This window comes from Arachis duranensis, chromosome 2 (genome assembly GCF_000817695.3).
Source record: "Arachis duranensis cultivar V14167 chromosome 2, aradu.V14167.gnm2.J7QH, whole genome shotgun sequence".
Lineage (NCBI taxonomy): Eukaryota > Viridiplantae > Streptophyta > Magnoliopsida > Fabales > Fabaceae > Arachis > Arachis duranensis.
In genome coordinates this window covers 22,823,569-22,832,600 of record NC_029773.3, presented here as the reverse complement: position 1 = coordinate 22,832,600, position 9,032 = coordinate 22,823,569, and the positions used below count along the sequence as shown (strand labels likewise).

The 9,032-nt window shown below is 37.9% G+C and overlaps 1 long non-coding RNA gene across 1 annotated transcript; it reads left to right on the top strand.

Annotated features, from left to right (window-relative positions):
• Positions 1–6,753: 6,753 nt before the first annotated feature.
• On the top strand, positions 6,754–8,362 carry LOC107474007 (uncharacterized). Its single transcript, XR_008006216.1, has 3 exons — positions 6,754–7,074; positions 7,436–7,560; positions 8,309–8,362. It is a non-coding gene; the product is annotated as an uncharacterized LOC107474007 (long non-coding RNA).
• The last annotated feature ends 670 nt before the right edge of the window (positions 8,363–9,032 follow it).

Sequence of the window (9,032 nt, the reverse complement as noted above, 5' to 3'; positions counted from 1 at the left end):
CAAAATATACAACCCATAGCCAATAACATGTACACTTCCCTACAATTCCTTGAGAGATGACCCAAGATTTAAATATTTCAGTTATTTTTTATTGGGGTTTATTCTTGTGACAAACAAATTAAATTCTGATTGAGGATTGTTGTTGGTTTAGAACTATACTTGCAACGAGATATTTTTGTAAAAATTCTTTAACATCAATTTTCCTCCATTAAGCCACTTCTGCAATAAATAGCTGGACGCACTTCTTTAGAGATATGGAGTTTCTCATAAGGTGGTAACCCCTTATCACCCTCAGACAAGTGGATAGGTTGGGGTCTCCAATAGAGAGCTCAAGAGGATCCTAGAGAAGACTGTTAGTACTTCAAGAAAGGACTGGGCTAGGAAGCTTGATAATGCTCTCTGGGTATAGCGGACGACATTCAAGACTCCTATTGGCATGTCTCCTTATCAGTTGGTCTATGGTAAAGCCTGTCACTTGCCAATTGAGTTGGAGCATTGAGCATATTGGGCAACAAAGTTCCTAAACTATGATCCCAAGGAAGCAGGAGAGAAGAGGCTCCTTTAACTGAATGAGCTTGATGAATTCAAAAACTCAGCCTATGAGAATTCTAAGCTTTATAAAGAAAAGACCAAAGCGTGGCATGACAAGAAGATAGCCACAAGAACATTCGAGCCAGGCCAGAATGTTTTATTATTCAATTATAGGCTCAAGCTCTTTCTCGGAAAGTTAAAGTCCTAGTGGTAAGGACCTATTGTGGTAACCAGAGTGTCATCATATGGTCATTTAGAGCGTTAGGAAGAAAACTCAGATAGAAGGTTCACAGCCAACAGCCAGAGGGTAAAGCACTATCATGGAAGCGAGATTGATCGCCAGAGGTCTACTCATCTGCTGACTTAGCAGAGCTGACCGTTAAGCTATTGACGGTAAAGAAGCGCTTGTTAGGAGGCAACTCAACCTTTAGTATTCTTTGATTTTTTTTTTCAATTTAATTTCCATTTATTTATGACTCTTATTCATAGTTTTCCTTGGTTTACTTATGTCTGTAGTAATGCAAAGTGTTTAGAACCAGAACAAGAGAAATCTGGAAGAAGAACAAAACACCCTGGAGAGGATTTCATTCGAGTGATCTAGAGCTAAACGCAATGATGAGAGTTCAGGATCAAAAATAGCACAAACTTCAAGAAGCTCTCTGTTTGGTGGTGCTAAACATCAGGTTTGACATTTAGCACTGAGGAGCACAAAAATCGAGTTTGATTTACATCGTTTTAGGTGCTAACGCAGATCTGGGCGTTTAGCGCCTGAATTGGAAGCAAGGGTGCTGGCGTTGAACGCCAGGGAGGGCGTTTAACGACCTAGATAGCACCACTCTCAATACAACACATGCCTCATAGGCCTCATCCTCAATTTCAAAAAGAAAATTAAAAAGGGTGGTGGCGCTAAACGTCAGGATGGGCGTTTATCTCCCTAAATGCCATGTTTTGTGAAGCCCTGTGGCGCTAAATGCCGGAGCTGGCGTTTAATATCGGCAATGCAGAATTGGATTTGGAGGAAGTGCATTCAAATTTGCAACGGTAAACACCCCCACCCTACCCTTTTTTACTGTTTTCAAACCCACCCACCCTCATTACTCCCTTTTCAGTTTACCATATCCCACCAACCCACCCTCTTCACCAATTTCATCTCATTAAACTCCCAAATCCTTCTTTTCCATTCCCAATCCATCACCATGAATTCCATTTAATTTTTTTACCCTTCCCTTTCCATATTCCAACCGTAACCCCCCTCACCTCTATATATATGCCATTTTTCCATCCTTTTACCACAGAACAATTTACCCAATTCACTTGCATCCATTCCATCCCCTTTTATTTCTTTCTTAACCGAAAGCCCCCTCTCTCCTTACGCAAATTTTTTATTTCACTTTTCATCACACCCTCCCCACATACGTGCATCCCCTTTACCACTTTGCCCGCACCTTTCTCTTTCTCACCACTATCATCTTCCCTTTTGACCTTTATTTTATTTTTCTTGTTCTCCTTTTCTTTTCTTGGGGATGAGAAAAAATTTTAAATTTGGTGTCGGGGCACTTCGCTTTTCTTCTTTATCATATTCCTTATAGCACCCAAAACTGGAGAATCCTCTTCAAGGAAGAAAAAGGAGAAGGCTCCTGCAACCAATCCATTTGACTCTAACCAGTTTAGCTCCAAGACACACTAGGATCACTTCAATGAGATAATAAAAAAATAAGGTGATCCCATAGGTACAATTTGACTTGCAACCGGATGAATATCCGGAGATCCAGAAGCAGATACTGAGGAGGGGTTAAGGAGTTCTGTGTAACCCTGTGACCGATGTTGGTGTTCTGATGGTCAGGGAGTTCTATGCCAATGCTTGGGTGACTTACAAGAATGTCAAGGGCGTGAACCCCGACCCGAAGAACTGGCACACTATGGTTCGAGGGATGATCTTAGAGTTCGTTCCAAAGAGGGTGAGGGATATACTTCAGCTGCCGTCATCCAGAGATGACCCTTAGTCTTACACTCACAGGGTCAACAGTGATCAGAGGCTGGACCAAACCTCACTAAAATATGCCTTCTCGGAGCTCAGTGGAGAAGAGATACTAGAGGGTAGCCATACTAGCTAGGAAGGCATAATTTGAAGCCGATTGCTCGGGGGTGGTTGGAGTTCATTCAGCATTCCATCATCCCTACGAGTAACCGGTCTGAGGTTACTATTGGCCAAGCTGTGATGATTCATTGCATCATGCTCGGTAATGAGGTGGTGATGCATCGTGTGATCCCTCAGAAGTTGTACGACATAGCCACGAAAGCCTCTACTTCATCTAGATTGGCCTTCCCTCATCTCATCTTCTGCCTGTATGAAGCCGCTCGAGTCCGCATTGATCGAGACACCCCTATTGACGTTGACAGACCAGTCACTAGGAGGGGTATAGAGTATGCGAAGGAGTATGCTCGAGCACCACCTCAGGAGCCAGCTCCTCCTCCTCAGCTAGAGCAGCCTGAGATACATTAAGGATACTATTTTTCTCTACTGGATTAATAGGATCAACTGACAACATCCATTGGAAAGCTGACATCATCTGTTGATCAGCTGAGGATCGATCATGAAGGCCACTCTACCCTTCTCCAGCAGCTAGTAGAAGAGCAGCAGAGCCAGAGGTGAGATATGGATGAGCTGAGGTGCGAATTTGGAGATTGGAGAGGATTCCTGGGAGGAAACGGCCACCATGACTGAGGTGGTTGAGTTTATTATCTACTATTTTTCTTATTTTATATTTTTTAGTATTATTTCTTGTTTTTTGTTATCTGTTTAAAGCCTTTGCATGATTAGTAGTACCTTTGCATGATTAGTAGTAACTTTCGTTTTTCCAGTTTATTTAAGTAATTTGGTATTTTATGTTTATTTTAAAAAAATGTCTCATGTATTGCTCACTGAACTTGAAAAAATTTTAAAAAAAAGAAAAGAAGTAGTAAAATGCATGAGTCTTAAGTTATATATTCTGAGTTGCCTTGATTACTCTGCTGTGATGGTATTATCTATGATTCTGAATGTATGAATTGAATAGTGCATAATTAATATTGAAGTTAAGAATGCTGATTCTTGAGATACAGGAACTCAAGGAAATATTATAGATTCTCTAAATTGGGTAGGAAATTGATCCTTGAAGCAAAAAAATAGCAAAAAGAAAAAAAAATAAAAAGCAAGGTCCAAGGCTCTAAGCATAAATAATTAGGAAGGTCAAATATGATTAAAAGGTCAAATAGTTATTTTCCTAACCATATGCTTGTGGTGTGAATGTGTCAAGCAACCCTTGAGATATAGCACTAAGAGTCAAGACCAAGTGCAATTATAGAGTATGCCAAAGGCTCTGAGCACCACTAACTGGGTGAAATTAAAAGAAAAATTAAAACTCAAAGAGTTCCCTAATTAAGTGCTTGTGGTGTTTTTGTGTCAAGATAAGCTTGAGATAAAACATTTAAAGTCATAGCTAGGCTCAAGGTGTAAAGAACCAAAGAATAGACAAGAAAACGTTGTGTTCAAGGATTAATCAGAGCTTAAAGAGGAAAAAATCCATAATATCATCCGAGTTCTAGTTATGAAGGGCATCAACATTTCTGAGCTTCAAAGGATAGTGAGATGCCAAACCTATTCAGAATCACAGTGTCGTTAACCCCACTCAGTAATTGGACAGGAGATTAAATGAACACTCAAGTCTTAAGCAATTTCTCTTCTCAGTCATATATTGTTTTTAGTTGCTTGAGGACAAGCAACAATTCAAGTTTGGTGTTGTGATGCATGAGCATCTTTTCTTTATTTTCTATTTAATTTAGATACAAATTTATTGAGTTTTAATTAAATTTTAGTGTTTGAAACCTATTTGGGTGCTACTTTGAGTTTCTTTAGTGTTTTAATTATTTTAGGTGAAGCTTGGATCGGTTTAACAGAGTTTGTGTGTAAGAAAAGAGAAGAAGTTTGAATCTGCCAAGCTAGCGTTAAACGCGGACCTGGGCGTTTAGCACCAGCAAGTCAGAAACGTGTGGAAGCTCTCTGCCCATTGGGGCACTAAACGCCAATCCCAGCGTTTAGAGCCAGCAAGTCAGAATTAAAAGGAGACTTTCTACCCTCTAGGGCGCTAAATCTTGAATCTGGAGTTTAGCCCTAGGAATACGGATCAAGCTTTACCAAAGGAGCATCTTTAATTGGATTTAGCTTTTAATTATTGTATTTTCTTTTGTTTTAGTTTTTTTTTTATTTAGAAACAAGATCGTCTACTCAGAATTTATTATTTTATTTTAATTTCAAATCAAATTAGGTTAGATATAAAAGGGAAAAGATTTCCCCCTTCGGGAAATCTTCTCTCTCATGGACTTCATTCTACACTTTACACTTCTTAGAACCCTAGTTTTCTCTCTGAGTCATGAGCTACTAAACCTACATGGTTAAGGTTAGGAGCTCCATCTATTTCCATGAATTGACACTATTATCATTCTATTTTAATTAATGTATTGATTCAATTTCAAGGATTACTTTCGTTCGTCATCTCATGAATTTGAATATATTGGAAAATAATTCTCATTCTACATGAATTCTTGTTGATTCTTGGAAAAATAAATCTCACTTGAATACTAGGTTGAAAGTAAATTTCTCCTAAACTACTAACTACTTGGACTTAACAGGATACATGACATATAATTCTCTCATATTTGGATAATTAGGGTTTTTGTGGCTAATAAACTAGAATTGAACTTAACCCTTTAATTTGAATTAAGTAACCAAGGAATTGGCAGTTGATTAGGTTAGAGGATACTAAATTACTAAGGAATTAAGGTTTAATCAATTACAGTTTGCCATGAAATGAATCTTGCATTATTAAAATAGTCGGTAAGAAATATAAATCCAGAAAAATAAACATCTCTGAAACCTTAACTGTTTTCTCACATACCTTTCACACCAAATTCACTGCTTGCTTTCTTAAGACCTGAATTACTATTTAATGCAATTTGAACCCCAAAACACTCATTTTCTGCTTACCTAACTAAGTGATTCATTCGACTATTGTTTCTTAATCCATCAATCCTCGTGGGATCAAACTTCACTCACATGAGGTATTACTTGGTATGACCCGATGCACTTAGTGCGGAATTAGAATGTCTACACACTACAAGAAAAATACCCATTCAGCCACACTTTTTTTAAGCTACATTTGAAAAGCGTAGCCTATTCATAGAATAGGCTACGCTTTTCTCCGTGTTTCCTTTTTATAAGAGAAAAGGATACACAAATGCGGCATCATTTAAAAAGCGTAGCCTTAGGTATTATAGAAATCACTTATAAAGCGTAGCCGTAGGTTGATATCTATAGGTTCACTTTTCATATCAAAGGAGACGCTTTTAAAGGGTAGCCTATTTGTTAAGTTTTGGGTGTACTTTAAAAGCGTAGCCTAATGTATCTAGGCCAAATGCACCCAAACACTTAGTAATTTTTCTTTTCCTTATCACCAAATCACACTCACCTTCGAATACCCTCACTTTCGCCTTCTGATCAGAAAAAAGTTTCGCCCCTCACCTTCACAAATCACCTTCGAATTAATTGTTGAAAACCCTTCCCTAACACACCCACACACTCACACTCATTCTCACCATCACTCACCACTGCCACCACGCCCCCCTTTCACACACACACACCCAGATCCGAGAGAAAGAGTGAAACCAGAGGGAGGAGAGGAGGGAGACGGAGATGAGAGAGCGCGATCGAGAGAATAGAGAGTGAGAGGGGGTCACCGCCGCAACGTCGCTGCAGCCGCCGCCATTGCCGTCGCAGAGCAGGGAGCCCGGAGGGGAGAGAGAGACGATTTGCAGACGAGATGGAGAGAGAGGACGAAGATGCGACGCAAGAGAGGAGGCTGTTCCGCCGTGCACTGTCATCGCTCCTGGGGTCGATTGAAGCCGCCGCCGCAGCTAGGGCTTGCCGTGCTCCTGTCCGTACTCCTAACCTCTGTCTCTCTCTCTCCCTCTTCAACTTTCATTTCATTCTCATTTCAATTTTAATTTCGATGTCTCTGTAGGCAACAATATATTTTAGAAGTTGTATTGGACTGGAAGAGAGGGAAGGGGAGTGTTTGAACTTTCAATTTCATTAATTTTTGCTGAATTTCTGTGCCTGTGGGTGAATACTGGATTGTGAAGGATGGTTAGGATTGTGAATACAGAAGTTTTGACCTCTTCATATATGGTATCCCTTCTTTTTTTAATTCCCACAAGAGCTTAGGATTGGTTAAACAGAGCAAATTGAAACTTTGAATGTTCCCCTCATGCAGGGAACAATGCTGATCGATTCCTGCATTGGAGCACTAGGTTCCAAATTGTTCTAGGCGTGGAAAGGGGATTGCAGTACCTTCATGAGGATTCACATCTAAGAATTGTTCACCGAGACATCAAAGCAAGCAACATTCTTCTTGATCATAAGTTTCATCCCAAGATTGGAGACTTTGGCCTTGCCAGGTTCTTCCCTGAAGACCAAGCTTATCTTAGCACACAATTCGCTGGAACATTGTAAGTCCAATTATTAAATATTTTAATTACTATGTATGCTAGCTGCATATTCACCATGTTACTCATGTTATATTTCAGTTTTCTATTTATGTTTTTTTTTTGTCATAAATTGGATAGCCTATAATTTTGAGTATTATAATATCACAACACACACCTATACTACACACAAAGTTATACACAAAATATTAAGAGTTCTCATCCACTATTGACCCTAATCAATTCTCAAACCTGAGTACGCAACACATATCATAGGGGAGTGGTGTGAGCTTATGAATGAATCTGGTTTGCCATGTTACCAGGTTTAGTTATTAAGTAATTGAGCTGAGCTGTAAGTTTGACAAATGAAATGGTTTCCTGCCAGCGCCAAAAGGGCTGTTTTCGCCGGAGCCAGAACATTATCGAGGACCAAAGCTAAAAGTTGCCATCATTGGAGCTGGGCTTTCTGGCATGTCAACTACAGTGGAACTCTTAGATCAAGGACACGAGGTTTAGCTCCTTTAATCTTTAATATCACACTTCCTCCATTTCATATTTTATAAGTCATTTTGATACTTTGATTTATGAATATATGTGAAAAGTCAAAGCGACTTATCAGTATGGAATGAAGAAAATGTTATTTTGAAATTGGATGTTATGGTGTACATGGTAAACTTGATTTTTGAAGCAAAGGGGAGTGATTTGGTCAGTTTCTTAACACAATTATGGTGTTAAATTTATTAAGATATTCTAGCTAATGCATTTTATCTAGTATGTTTACTTCTAATTGCTCTCGATCAGGTGGATATATATGAGTCGAGGACTTTTATTGGTGGGAAAGTTGGTTCTGTTGTTGATAAGAAAAGAAACCAAATTGAAATGGGATTTCTTACAAATAGAAGTTGGTAAACAGACTTGATTGATCCCGTCTTTGAAATTCTCCAACCCCTCTGTTTATTTATGGTCTGAGAAGTTAAAAAATATTAAATATATAACCCTAGGATTTGAAACTTTGCCTAAGCAAAATTGATCAATTTTTCATGCCCATTGTGTTTAGGATTTGAAAAGCCATGCTTTATAGATGAATCCTTTGTTTTGCTTTTTTATCATATTATACTTCTCCTTAAATCTTAATGAAATTATTCTTTTATAAAAAAGATAAAAAAATGTCTATTGTATTTAACTTATAATATATTTTATTAATCCATCATATTTTTTCAAAAACTCTGCTGATCTGAGCTTATTTTCTAATGTGCAGTCCCAGAAAAATACACAGGTGTTGCAGAAGCTGATTTTCTGGTATTTCTTATTAGAAAAAATACCATTTTTTTTTCATTTTCAAGTTTTCCCTTGTTGACTTTAGTAATATTAGTCTTGTAAATTTATTAGAAATTTTAAAATTTTAAATTTACAAACTGTAGATAAAGGTTGAAGACTTCTTTAGGTACTTTTTCTCAGATGATGCTGTAAACTTTCATGAGTCTTTCCATAAAAGATGTGGTGATAAAGGTAGCCTGCATGAAACAACTATGAAACCTCTGCATTTAAAAAATCATCTTTAATTTTGTATGCTTTGCTGGTTGTGAGTATGGTTTAAAGAGAAAAATTTAAGATGACTAATACCTGTCAATACACCTTAATGTTTTGTCGAGGATGATTTTTTAATTTCCCCCCCCCTTTCAGACTTCAAGTGTAGTTCGTGGCGTCCTCAAGAGAAATTTGGGTATGCTCGTGAACTATCTTTCAACATCCAATAAGACTTTATCTTGGTATGTTTCTGTCAGCTTTATTTCTCTTTTCTATCTGAGGTTCAACTAAAATTTTGAATGAAGCCAAAGTGAATGCCTAATATGGGGGCTTATTTACAGAGAAATATATGAACATATTGATGAGTTACAAAATTCCATTTCATGGAAAAAATGATTGAGTAGTGCATGCTTTAAGTAGTTAAGTTTGAAGTTATTAATTCAAATTAAGTAAAT